This window comes from Cherax quadricarinatus, chromosome 29 (assembly GCF_038502225.1).
Source record: "Cherax quadricarinatus isolate ZL_2023a chromosome 29, ASM3850222v1, whole genome shotgun sequence".
NCBI classification, from domain to species: Eukaryota; Metazoa; Arthropoda; class Malacostraca; order Decapoda; family Parastacidae; genus Cherax; species Cherax quadricarinatus.
The window spans coordinates 10871283-10883799 of NC_091320.1; the positions used below are offsets into that span (position 1 = coordinate 10871283).

Consider the following 12517-nt stretch of genomic DNA (forward strand, 5'->3'; position numbering starts at 1 on the left):
TTGTGCTGGGAGACCGACGGAACCAAGAACCTGCGAGTGAGTTGCGGTGTTGTGCTGGGAGACCGACGGAACCAAGAACCTGCGAGTGAGTTGCGGTGTTGTGCTGGGAGACCGACGGAACCAAGTACCTGCGAGTGAGTTGCGGTGTTGTGCTGGGAGACCGACGGAACCAAGTACCTGCGAGTGAGTTGCGGTGTTGTGCTGGGAGACCGACGGAACCAAGTACCTGCGAGTGAGTTGCGGTGTTGTGCTGGGAGACCGACGGAACCAAGTACCTGCGAGTGAGTTGCGGTGTTGTGCTGGGAGACCGACGGAACCAAGTACCTGCGAGTGAGTTGCGGTGTTGTGCTGGGAGACCGACGGAACCAAGTACCTGCGAGTGAGTTGCGGTGTTGTGCTGGGAGACCGACGGAACCAAGAACCTGCGAGTGAGTTGCGGTGTTGTGCTGGGAGACCGACGGAACCAAGTACCTGCGAGTGAGTTGCGGTGTTGTGCTGGGAGACCGACGGAACCAAGTACCTGCGAGTGAGTTGCGGTGTTGTGCTGGGAGACCGACGGAACCAAGAACCTGCGAGTGAGTTGCGGTGTTGTGCTGGGAGACCGACGGAACCAAGTACCTGCGAGTGAGTTGCGGTGTTGTGCTGGGAGACCGACGGAACCAAGTACCTGCGAGTGAGTTGCGGTGTTGTGCTGGGAGACCGACGGAACCAAGTACCTGGGAGTGAGTTGCGGTGTTGTGCTGGGAGACCGACGGAACCAAGAAAGTTGTCATCTTGCAGTTGATCTTGATGTAATTGTGTGTCGCAAAGTTCCACATATTAATTGAACGATATTTTTCCTTAGGGCAAAGAAATGCAAAAACGTTTTTCCAGCAGTCTGGTACCTGACATTTGAATATTTTGTTAGATACCTTCCGCAGTCAGTTTAAGAAAAAAATTAATTTCCTACCTGAGGTTTGTAATTATCTGTAAATTTCCCAGGCAACACTTACCATCACATATCTCAACCCTAATATTTTGATACCTTATACATTTTGGTGAAATATGCGGTTTAGTTGAATGCAATTTAATCCATTTTCCTGTACAACCGCAACTAATCCTACTTCACTGCAGTTATTATTCTTCTGCCGTCAGACTTTAAATCATCCAAATTCACTTACAGTTGACTCAAGTTCTGCATAAATACCTGAATATTTTGCATAACCTGGAATTTTCATTCCGATTCCTTCATGTAGCCAGAAATGCTCACCTTCAGTACGTGTAAATGTTGTTGTTGTTGTTTGTATTTCCTCCAAAATCAACGAAAAGGCTTTCCGTTGCTTTAATATATTTAGTGTTTTGGCGGAAATATGTTCATTCATTTTACTTAGTCTTCTTGCAATTGTTTGAAAAGACATTGATACACTTACAAATTTTCCGGCAATATTATTTTTTTCCCCGATCGATTGTAAGATTTTCCCTGCAAACTTATCGTGTGTCCCATATCCGAGTAACTTTTTCCAAAAGCAACAGAGAAAGTTGATATGATGCCGGAAAATTTGCAATTTGCTCTTTGTAAAAGTTAGAGAGTGCAGCGTCTTGCATGTGATGTTTGCTTCTGATGTTCATTATACCATCAGTTATTAGTTCATAATTTACATATATACTAGACTTACTGTGTTCCATGTTCTGTGATGCTGCTTAATATGTCCAAGTACACGAAAATAGAAGCAGACACATTACTGGACTAAGAAATGATAAAATAATAAAAGGTCACAGTGGTGAGAAGTCGCTATCAATTAATGTCATGATGGCGCATTGGTGTCGTATTTTCTCCTGTTCTTTAAACAGAGCATCAGCTTATAGGCAGGGATAACATAAGAGTTCTCTATTATTAGGTATCCGGGGAGGGGATACCTTATAATAGTTGTTTAAATTTATAACGTAAGAATACTTCATCCGATCGGTTTCAAATTTTCATCGCTATTGTGGGAATTTATTGAGTTCGAGAAATCCCACACTACCATTGTCCCACAGGACCATTGTAACAAGCAGTAGAAACCTTTAAAATCCACGTAGACAAACAGCATAAGTCATGAGCCATCACATAATTATTGATAGGATTACACTAATTTAATAATTACAAATTTTAGGTAGAATTGGTGTGTTGGAACTAATAACTGAATTAAAATGTGTAATTTTAGGCTTTAATATGTTTACATTAATAGAGATATTAGATAAGTAGAGACATCTAGCGGTGCTCCAATGAACTAATGAGGAAGAAGGGTGCTGACAGCCATCTTCTGGGACAAGGACCTGCAGCAACAAGAACTCCCTACAAGTTACTAGCTCAGGGACCCATGTGGTTTTCCAAAGTTATCTGGCAGGTAACATCGTTCTACAGAGGCCTCCTAACGAATTTGTGGATACAAGTCTCTGCTCCGGACTCGTTATGTAACCTAACCTCTAGGGACATGGCCACGATACTGGGTGGGGAAATCAGGGATAGTTAACTTACGTTTATTAAGTGTGCCAATGACAACGATCAGGTAATTTGTAATTGATATTGACCTATTACAATTTTACTCCTGAAAGTGTTGTACAAGCCACTTGTGAAACTGAGATGGTGGGAGTCTTGGGGGACGGTGTCAATAGTCCTTGCTAGAGAGAGCTTAGAACCCAATTACCCTCCAATCCTCCCTTCCCATTCCATCCATTTCATCTCCCCCGTTTTTTCTTTCCTACCAACTCCCCACCTCTCTCCATCCCGTTGGTAGCCTCTGGGGTCCTCCCCTCTGGCATTACCCTCCATGAGGTTCCTCGGGTGTAGTGTAGTTTGCCGTGGAATCTGGATTATCTGGAGGTCCTCTGCTCCCTTTCTGAATTTCCGAGAAGTGGATGGAGTGTCCTGCAGATGACGGGTGTATCTCCAAAGACTGCCTTTCGGATCTGGGAGGTAACAACCGAAGGAGATATGCTTTGTGGCGGATTTCCGACCGCCCTTTCTTTTGTCTACGGAGGTGGCTTGGTAGATGTGAGGTTGCTATCCATGTGCACTGGTTTACTGGCGTGAAGGGTAGGGTATGGAAAGAGCAAAAGATAGAGAAGTTGAGGAAAAAGCTAGAGAGAATGAATTGCGAGAGACAGAAAGATCGCTAGATAGAGAAATCACGCCTTGAATTAAAAAATAAAAAGTTAACTTTTACACAACAGCAGTTAGAGGAAGGAGTAATTGAACATGATGCAGCTAGTCCACATATTCCAACACCTAATTTACCTCCCTTCACAGAGGGGGAAGACATAACTTCATACATTATCAGGTTTGAAAATACCGCTACCCTCTGTGAATGGCCAGCTGACACCTAGGCTACCAGGTTAGGAATGTTATTTTCTGGTACAGCTTTGAATATCTATGCAACTTTGTCGCAGGATATCATATGCAATTATAACCTACTGAAGACGGCAATCCTTAAAGCATACAAAAAAACCACAAATTCTTATAGGAAAGATTTCAGGTATGCCACCTTACAGCATGGCCAAAACTTTCAGCAGTTACAGGTAACACTCTTTCGTTTGTTCGACTTATGGATAGAGAGTTCAGGAATTGATCACAATTATGAATCTCTTAGAGACTTCATGGTTGCTGACCAGTTCCTGACAGCTCTTCCTCACCAGATACGAGCATTCATTAGAGAACGTAACCTGATTAAAGCTGATGAAGTTGCTGAGGCCGCTGACCTGTATGGTGAGGCTCACAATTCCTATAAAGACCTAAAGGGATCGAACCCTAAGGGCAAGGGTTCATCAGATCTTAAGAAATCAAAGCCTCTAGTGGAAAGTAAACTAACTTCTTTTATTCCTGTTTGTCATTTATGTGGTGTTAAGGGACATAAACGTCCCGATTGTCCTAAGAAACTGCAAAAAGTTGGAAGATGTTTTAAAGAGTGTAATGACCAAGCACCCTTCTGTTTAGGAACAGTTAATGGACTTAATGTATCTACCATTTTACGAGACACTGGATGCACATGTATAGTCATTTCTGATAAGCTGTTCCCTAACCTTAAAGAAACTCATTCCTCTGCTCTACTTTCTGACTACTTGGGCCGTACAGACATTTTTCCTACCATCCGTTGTTACATTAGGTCTAAATGGTTCACAGGTTGGTCTGAAGCCGTACTAGCTCCCATCACTTCTTGCTCCGTACTAATAGGTAATGTAAAAGGTGCCATTCTTCCTTCTGAGGTGCTGTATAGCCCTTGTGGCTTAGCGCTTCTTTTTGATTATAATAATAATAATAATTCCTTCTGAGGTTGACCTTTCATCACCAAAGATGGACATAAGTTTGTCAGTTCCTCTTCCTGTAAAGTCAGAAAAGCCCCTCGACAGTTCAGATGAGGCAGTGTCTTGTGATATTCATGTGGGGTTAGAAACCAGTGATACTACTCTCGAAAGCGAGGTTGTAGGATCACCGGTTCACTTGTTAGATGAAAGTGAGGATATCGCCTCCGATACTATAAATGTCTTGACTAGGGCTCAGACCAAAGCCCAGGCTTCTCCTACTGTCCATCCTTTGATTTTTCCCTGACTTTAAGCCTTTAGACATATCGAAGGACTCCTTTGTCAATTTACAATGTAATTGGCCTTCTCTTCAGAATTGCCATAATGCCGCTAGACAAAATCAAGTTATCCAAAGGAAAAACTTTTCATATAAATTTGAATATATAAGAGGTATCTTGTATAAATCAGTATTCAAATTAAATTCAGATGAGATAGACTATTCCATCTGAGTTGTTCCAAGCCAATGCAGAGAAACTGTTCTGAAAATGGCTCATGACCTGCCAGTGGCCGGACATTTCTCGCATCGGGAAACCTTAAATAAAATTAGGGAAACCTATTTTTGGCCCAAAATGTCTTCAGTTATCACTACATATTGTAGACCGTGTAAAGTTTGCCAACTGTCATCCTCCCGAGGTACCAGGCGAGTACCTATGGTCAAAATGCCAATCTTTACGGTACCGTTTGAAAGAGTAGCTATTGACATCGTTGGTCCTTTATCACCACTTTCATCTGGGGGACATAGATATATTTTAACATTAGTTGATTATGCTTCGAGTTTCCCTGAAGCTGTACCCTTAAAATCCATAACAACTACAGAGGTGGCTGAAGCACTTTGTCCATCTTCTCTAGAGTTGGCATGGCTAGAGAAATTTTGTCTGACCGTGGGACACAATTCACATCTGACTTAATGCAACATCTCTACCAACTTCTCCCAGCTGTAATGGGAGGATTGAGCGCCAGCATTCGGTTCTCAAGTCCATTTTAAGGAAACGTTGCTCCCTTAAACCTAAGGAGTGGCATCGTTACCTACCCTGTGCTTTGTTTGCCATGAGGGAAGTTCCCAGTGACTCTTTTGGACTTCTCTATGGTAGACAGGCCAGAGGCCCATTGTCCATCCTTCATGACTTAGGGACTAATGAGGAGGTGAATGCTAACGTTCAGTCTTCTTACCAGTTTCTCCTTGACCTTAGATCCTGAGGAGACCTCTGACATAGTTTCGAAAAACTTAAGCTTATCAATGGACCAATACAAAACCTATTTTGATACTAAAAGTCAGAGGAGAAGTTTTAAAGTAGGGGATGAAGTTCTGGTACTTTTAGCAATAAAGTCAAGTTATTAGTAGCTTGGAAAGGTCCGTATAAGGTACTGAAAATTTGTGGGAAAGTTGATTACCTCATAGAAGTCAAGGGGAAGCCTAAGCTTTATCATATCAACATTCTTAAGAAATATTACCGAAGAAATTCGGTTAACTGCTTGAATGACTTTGATTTAGTTTTTCCACACGCACTTGAGAAGACAACTGAGGAGTGTAATGTTTTTTTTTTTATATTTTTATTTAAAAGGACACAGTACAAGATATAAATAAATAAAAGAAAACAATAATTAACCATTTGCAAATACAATGACCTACCATCAACCCCAAAGCATACCCTAAGTGTTACATTCATATTGTATTAAAGGATATACCTTCACCGAACAATGATAAGGACAGGATAACACCTGCTCAGAAAAAACATTAGCAAAGTCTAAACCTACAAATCATGCCTGTTATACAGTACAGTAAGACCCCCTTGCACAAAGTACACAGATGATATGATGCAGCATACGAAGGATAAAATTATACATTACAATAATTAAACAAAAGGCTAACCTAACCCTACAATAAAATTGCAAAGACATACCACATAATACTTCCCGCAAATAGCAGTAAACTCTTAACAGAATAAAGAGCGAGAGAGCTCCAGCACCGAACAAAAATAGTAGCAAAAACAAAAACTCAAAATTTATGTCTGTGCCCACATAAATCCCCCACAGCTCTGTACAATTAGAGCCCTTGCACAAAGTGCACAGTAAATATTATTTAACATACAAAAATTAAAATTATGCAAAACATTAATTTAAACATTAGGCAAACCAAAGCCTACAATAAACATTACATTGGTACATATCACAATGAAACTCCCCACATAAAAACTGGGCAGGAAACACCCGCAAGTAAAAGACATAACATTATATATGCAAATACAACACATACAACTAACAAAATCCTAACATAAGGTATCAAAACTGTCTAGTTACAGGACATAAAAACCTTATCTCCCTATTTGAAACAATAGTACATCATTGCTGAAATTAAATTGTGCAATACATGGACATGAGAAAGTGTATAACAATCCTAAATCTGGCATTGAATAAAACAATAACAGGAAGTACTTGCAGCTAAACCTTAGACCTACATATATGCAATAATCAGACCATACTATCGTACTCTTGACCTACTTAGCAAGCTTAAACGTCCCAAACACCTATTCCAAAGTAATTCAAAACACAAAATTTAACACACCACATTGTAACTCTGCACGTACGCAGACAAAAAACAATATGTATATATATATATATATTTATACAAACACTGATCTCTGACTGAAGGAGACTCGAACCTACGAACCTTATGACAAGGTACGCAGTGCTTTACCAATCTTTTTTTTTTTTTTTTTTTTTTTTTTTTATTAACAAAACCAACCTGGCAAAAGACACTTCAGAAAGCCACCCCCTGCCATCCCCTGACCCCATGCTATCTGTATTAAAAAAACACAAACTCACGTTCCCTTCCATGCTCAAGTTCGTACCTGACGTCGAAAGTCATAAAACCCCTGTCTCTTAACCAAATGTCACCAGTTCACCCCCCCTTACGCCCCCCCCCCCACATTCTTAACGACTTTACACCCATATGCTCCACTACCACACACTCTTATTCCACCTTCCATCCTCCACTAATCTCAAAAAAGAACAAGAATGCCAGTTTAGGGAGAACCAGCCCAATCCAGCTCTAAACTACACCCAACCCTAACATTACACCTACCGACAGATTACGATAACCCAAGGGAAAACTATTTACCCACAACCTCCCATATAGTAGCCTATTTCTGCATACTGTACGATACACACTCGCCGCAAGCGCCCGCACCCTATATTCACCCCCCACCTCCCGCATGCACCAAGACACATACAAAAAATCTGCCACTACATACATCACTGCCCTCCGAATGTCCTTGGAAACCCCTCCCACATCAAAATGCAAAGCCCTCAAAGTCGAAATGTTTCTTCCCCCTCCCGCCACTATACCCAGAACTCTCGCTAACCATGCTCTTACAAAACCCAAGGTTTCACAAAAATATATGGCATGAAAAGCCGTCTCCTCTTCCTCACAATGCAAACAAGTGCCAGCACCTACATAACCCATTCTATATAGCACTGACCTTGTAGCTAGAATTCCCATAAAGAATCTATAAACCACTTCACGAACCCTTGGCTTTAATCTGATCTTCCGAAAGTCTTCCCAAATGCCCCTCCAATCATATATTGGGTATGTAGCTACTCCCTGTATCACTGTACCCTGCCAACCTGTCCTCCCAAGCCTACTTACCCTTACTTTTTTTGCTTCCCTTACTGCCAACAAATTTCGCACCATATCTTCACACTCCAGTAGTGCCTTTCCCTTCCACCATTTTCGCACATCCTTCATGACCTCTCCCACCCTTCTACCCCTCTCCCCTCCCACCCTCAAGTATCGCTGCTTCACATACACTGCCTTCACTCGTGTGTCCAAAGGTATAAGACCCAGCCCACCCTGCCGCACGCCCATCATCACCACCTCCTTCCGTAGCCATAGATTCCCATAACCCCACACATACCTCAAAACCACCCTCTCCAGTTCCTGAATATCACACGACCTCAGGGGGTATATTTCTGCCACGCCCCACACTTTACTGTACACAAGTGTATTTACTACCACCACCCTCTGCTGCAATGTTACATCCCCAGCCCTCCACCCGCGCATCCTACCCATCGCTCTACTCACTACTTCCTTGGAATTTATTCTCTGTGCCTCCCCAGCGTCTGCCATATACACAACCCCACATATCTTAATTCTATCCACTTCGTTCCACCCATACTGTTCCCCCAAACCCCCCCCCCCACCCACGTGCCTACTTCTAATAACTTTGACTTCGCTCCATTAACCTTCATCCCTGTCGCCCCACCAAAAATCTCTATTATACGTCCCACATTCCCCAATCCTATTTCCCCTCCTACCAAAACTGTGGTGTCATCCACATACCCCACAATACCACATCTCCCAGGACCCACCTCTCCCTGTTCTCACACTCCTTCCTCTATAAGCCTATAAAAAGGGTCCTGCATGCATGCAAAGAGGATTTGAGACAAGGGGCAACCCTGTCGCAAACCCATCCCCATCTGCACTGGCAACCCTAATTTCCCATTAACCTGAACCCTGACCGTTGCAGGCGTATACAAAGTAGTCGCCCAGCGCACGATCTCATCACCAAAACCCTGTTTTTTTAAAATACACCACAACATATGTCTATCTACACTGTCATAAGCCTGCTTCCAATCAATCCTCAAGATCCCCCCCCCGTTGTCTACCCTCCACAAAATCCTTAATTCTTCCATGCCCCTCCCGCATACTTCGACCTGGAATCCCACACTGTCCTCTATGTAGGACTCGGTCAAGCACCTTTTTCATACGGTTACCTAAAACCTTCGCAAAAACTTTATAATCTGCACACATGAGGGAGATCGCCCTAAAAGCACCCAAGGTCTTCCCCCCCCCTCCCTTATAGACCAAAACTACTACCCCCGTGCCCTGCGACTCCCCCAACACTCCCCTTTCCTTCATACAGTTAAACAACCGGACCAGACATTCCTTCATACAATCCCAATGTGTAATATAGAAATCATTAGGAATTCCATCAATGCCCGGCGCTTTTCCCCTACTCAAGCCCATTATCGCCTCCTCCACCTCCTCCTCACTGATCCTACCCTCTATTACCGCACTCTCCTCCTCCCCTAAAATACCTCGAATTCCTTCTCCCAGAATCTCTCCCTCCCTCTCTCCTCCCTCCCTCTGCTTAAAATTCTCCCTAAACCAATAATCAGCATAATTGCTCATTCCATCGGTGGTACTAAGTACCTGCCCCACCCTATATCCCCCCACCCCTTTACACACCTCTAATCCCATAATCGTGGTCATCTGTTGCCTATTCCTATATCTCCTCAAAACACATCCTGACGGTTTGTCACCCCATAGAACCTCCTCTAAACCTTCCCTCACACGTATCGCATCAAAACGAGAATTTTGTATATCCCTCAATCTTCCCCTTAAAACCTCTATTTCTCCATGTCTAGCCCCCCCTCCCCCTTCATAACAATCATTTAGCTGCCCCTCTAAATATTTCTGTAAACCATACCTCCACCTCGCCTCATCCCTTCCTCTATGCTGGTAATACTCCCTAATCTGCAATTTAGCGTGCTTCTCCCACCATTCAAAGACATCCTCCTCTTCGTTGCGAGCCTCCCATAGTTGCTTCCACCATTCCCTAAAAAAACAACCCCTCCCCCTCTCCCTGAAGTAGCCTCACATTCATTTTCCAATAACCCACATACCTACGAACCATCCCTTCCCATGCCATCTCTGCCAAAACGGCACGATGGTCCGAAAAACCTAAATCTATCGTCATTACACGTTCTACTGTTATATCTCGAGTTATATATATACGATCCAACCTGGCAGCATAACCCCTCCGCATAAACGTGTGCTCTACTTTCCACCCATCGCCCCTGACTATGTCATAAACCCCTGCATCCCTCAACAAATCCCTCAATACCCCAAGCACACACCCTGCCCCTCTCGGTTCCACATCCTTATTCCTGATTACACAATTCCAATCCCCACCTATTATAGAAACCATTGGTAAACCCCGCATGTAGAAAAGCAAAACCTCCCTTACAAAATTCACCTTAACCCGTATGTTACTATCTGCCGGCATATATATCCCCAGAAAACATACTCTAATCTCGCCCCATATCCCTTCCACCCTCACCACCCTCCCCTCCCCTCCCCTCTTCCCACTTGAGCATGTGGAATGGGCTGGACTCCCTCACTGCCACTGCCACCCCACCCTTTAATTTCCCTGAACTACCAACATACATCCTAAAACCGTTCAGCCTCAACTCTCTGCCATACTTGAAATTGTGTTCTTGAATAAAACACACATCAATGTTAAAACGCCGCAAAACATCCTCCAACCATACTCGTTTACCGTCAGCTCTAAGGCCATTCACGTTTATTGTTAGACACTTAAAGATTCAGAAAGGGTGGCTTTTCTCTATGTCTCTGTGTCCTGTCTGTTCCACTTTTTGCTGCTTCTGTCTTTTCTCGTGCACTCTTTCCCGCCTGTACCCCCTCCCCCCTCTGTGCACTACCCCGCCCTTTCTTAATCACTCCTGCCCACGTCTTCGTCCCTGTACGCTGAGCTGGTGTTATAACCTCCTCATCCGACGAGCCTCCAGCCCTCTTTCTAGATGTGCCCTCAATTTCCATATTAGTATTTCCATTGCCCTTGTGCACCTCAGCTTCCACCTGTAGCAACTGCAACATGCCAGGCTCTGACCCCAGAGGCTCTGGAATCTGCTCAATCAAGTCCTTCTCAACCGTCAGAATTCTCCTGTCTGTAGCTGGGTTCTCCTCCGCAGGCACGTCCAGGAAAGACTTAATCATCTCCTGTAGGGGCGTAGATAACTCCTGTGGATCACCGGTCTCTCCCACCCCCACAGGCTGCTGCTCAACTCCCGGGCCCGTTTGCGGGGGAGTATCCGAAGCCACTGGTAGTGTCACACAATTCTCTAACAGGCCCTCCACTTCGTCCGCCCAATTACCTTTGCCTGCTGCACTCAAATTCTTCGGCAGAGGTTCCGCCTGAGACTCCGTGGCTACTTGCCGCTCCCAAGGCCGCGGCGCTGCTGCTCTACCACATCCGGCCGCCATGTGGTCAAAAGCGCCGCACAGACGACACGTCTTTCGTTGTCCCGCGTAGGTCACGTACAGCTGTGTCCTAAAATCCTCCAGGACAACATACGATGGAATAGGTCTTCTTAAAGACATCTTGACGGTGTAAGATCCAGCCGGCAACCCTTCATAGATTCCCTCCGTCCATCGAACTAAAGTTATATCATGCACCTCACCATATCTTTGAAATGTCTCTCTGATATCTACATCGTCTGCCTCGAAAGGAACGTTGCGGATCCTCACCCAGGTGTAGTATTTTGAGGCATCCCGCAGGCGTACCTCCAGACCAGATGATACGGTGATGTTCTTCTCCTGGTACTGAGTCACCGTCCTTTCATATGCCTCCACTGTGCAAAACTTTATGAAGATTCGTGATGATCCATTAAGAGCTATTCCGTATAAGTCTTCAACTTCAATGCCAAACGTGTCCCGTATAATCGTTGGTAATAAAACAGAGGCATTCGTAGGGTAAATTGCCCCTTTAACAAGGTCAACACACACGGTGTTGCTCCTCCTGCGGTAGCTGGCAGCCATCTTGGTGAAAACAGGAAGTTGCGCACCAGAGAAAGCAAGAGCTGTTTGCGCAGTGCGTCCACTCAGCCCGAAAGCGAAGAGGACAATCCAAAATGTGGAACGCTTCACGATTTTGCGTGTCATCCTTGCGCAGGGGCCATGCTAATCTTCTCTGTATCGTTCCAATTTTAGTATATGTACTGCCGAAGCAAGTACGTATAAAAAGTTAACTTTTACACAACAGCAGTTAGAGGAAGGAGTAATTGAACATCATGCAGCTAGTCCACATATTCCAACACCTAATTTACCTCCCTTCACAGAGGGGGAAGACATAACTTCATACATTATCAGGTTTGAAAATACCGCTACCCTCTGTGAATGGCCAGCTGACACCTAGGCTACCAGGTTAGGAATGTTATTTTCTGGTACAGCTTTGAATATCTATGCAACTTTGTCGCAGGATATCATATGCAATTATAACCTACTGAAGACGGTAATCCTTAAAGCATACCAAAAAAACCACAAATTCTTATAGGAAAGATTTCAGGTATGCCACCTTACAGCCTGGCCAGAACTTTCAGCAGTTACAGGTAACACTCT

At 44.0% G+C, this 12517-nt stretch overlaps 1 non-coding gene across 1 annotated transcript; it reads right to left on the reverse strand.

Moving 5' to 3' along the window:
- Positions 1–12026: 12026 nt before the first annotated feature.
- On the reverse strand, positions 12027–12133 carry LOC128702820 (U6 spliceosomal RNA). The gene has a single exon (XR_008409161.2). It is a non-coding gene; the product is annotated as a U6 spliceosomal RNA (small nuclear RNA).
- Positions 12134–12517: the final 384 nt, after the last annotated feature.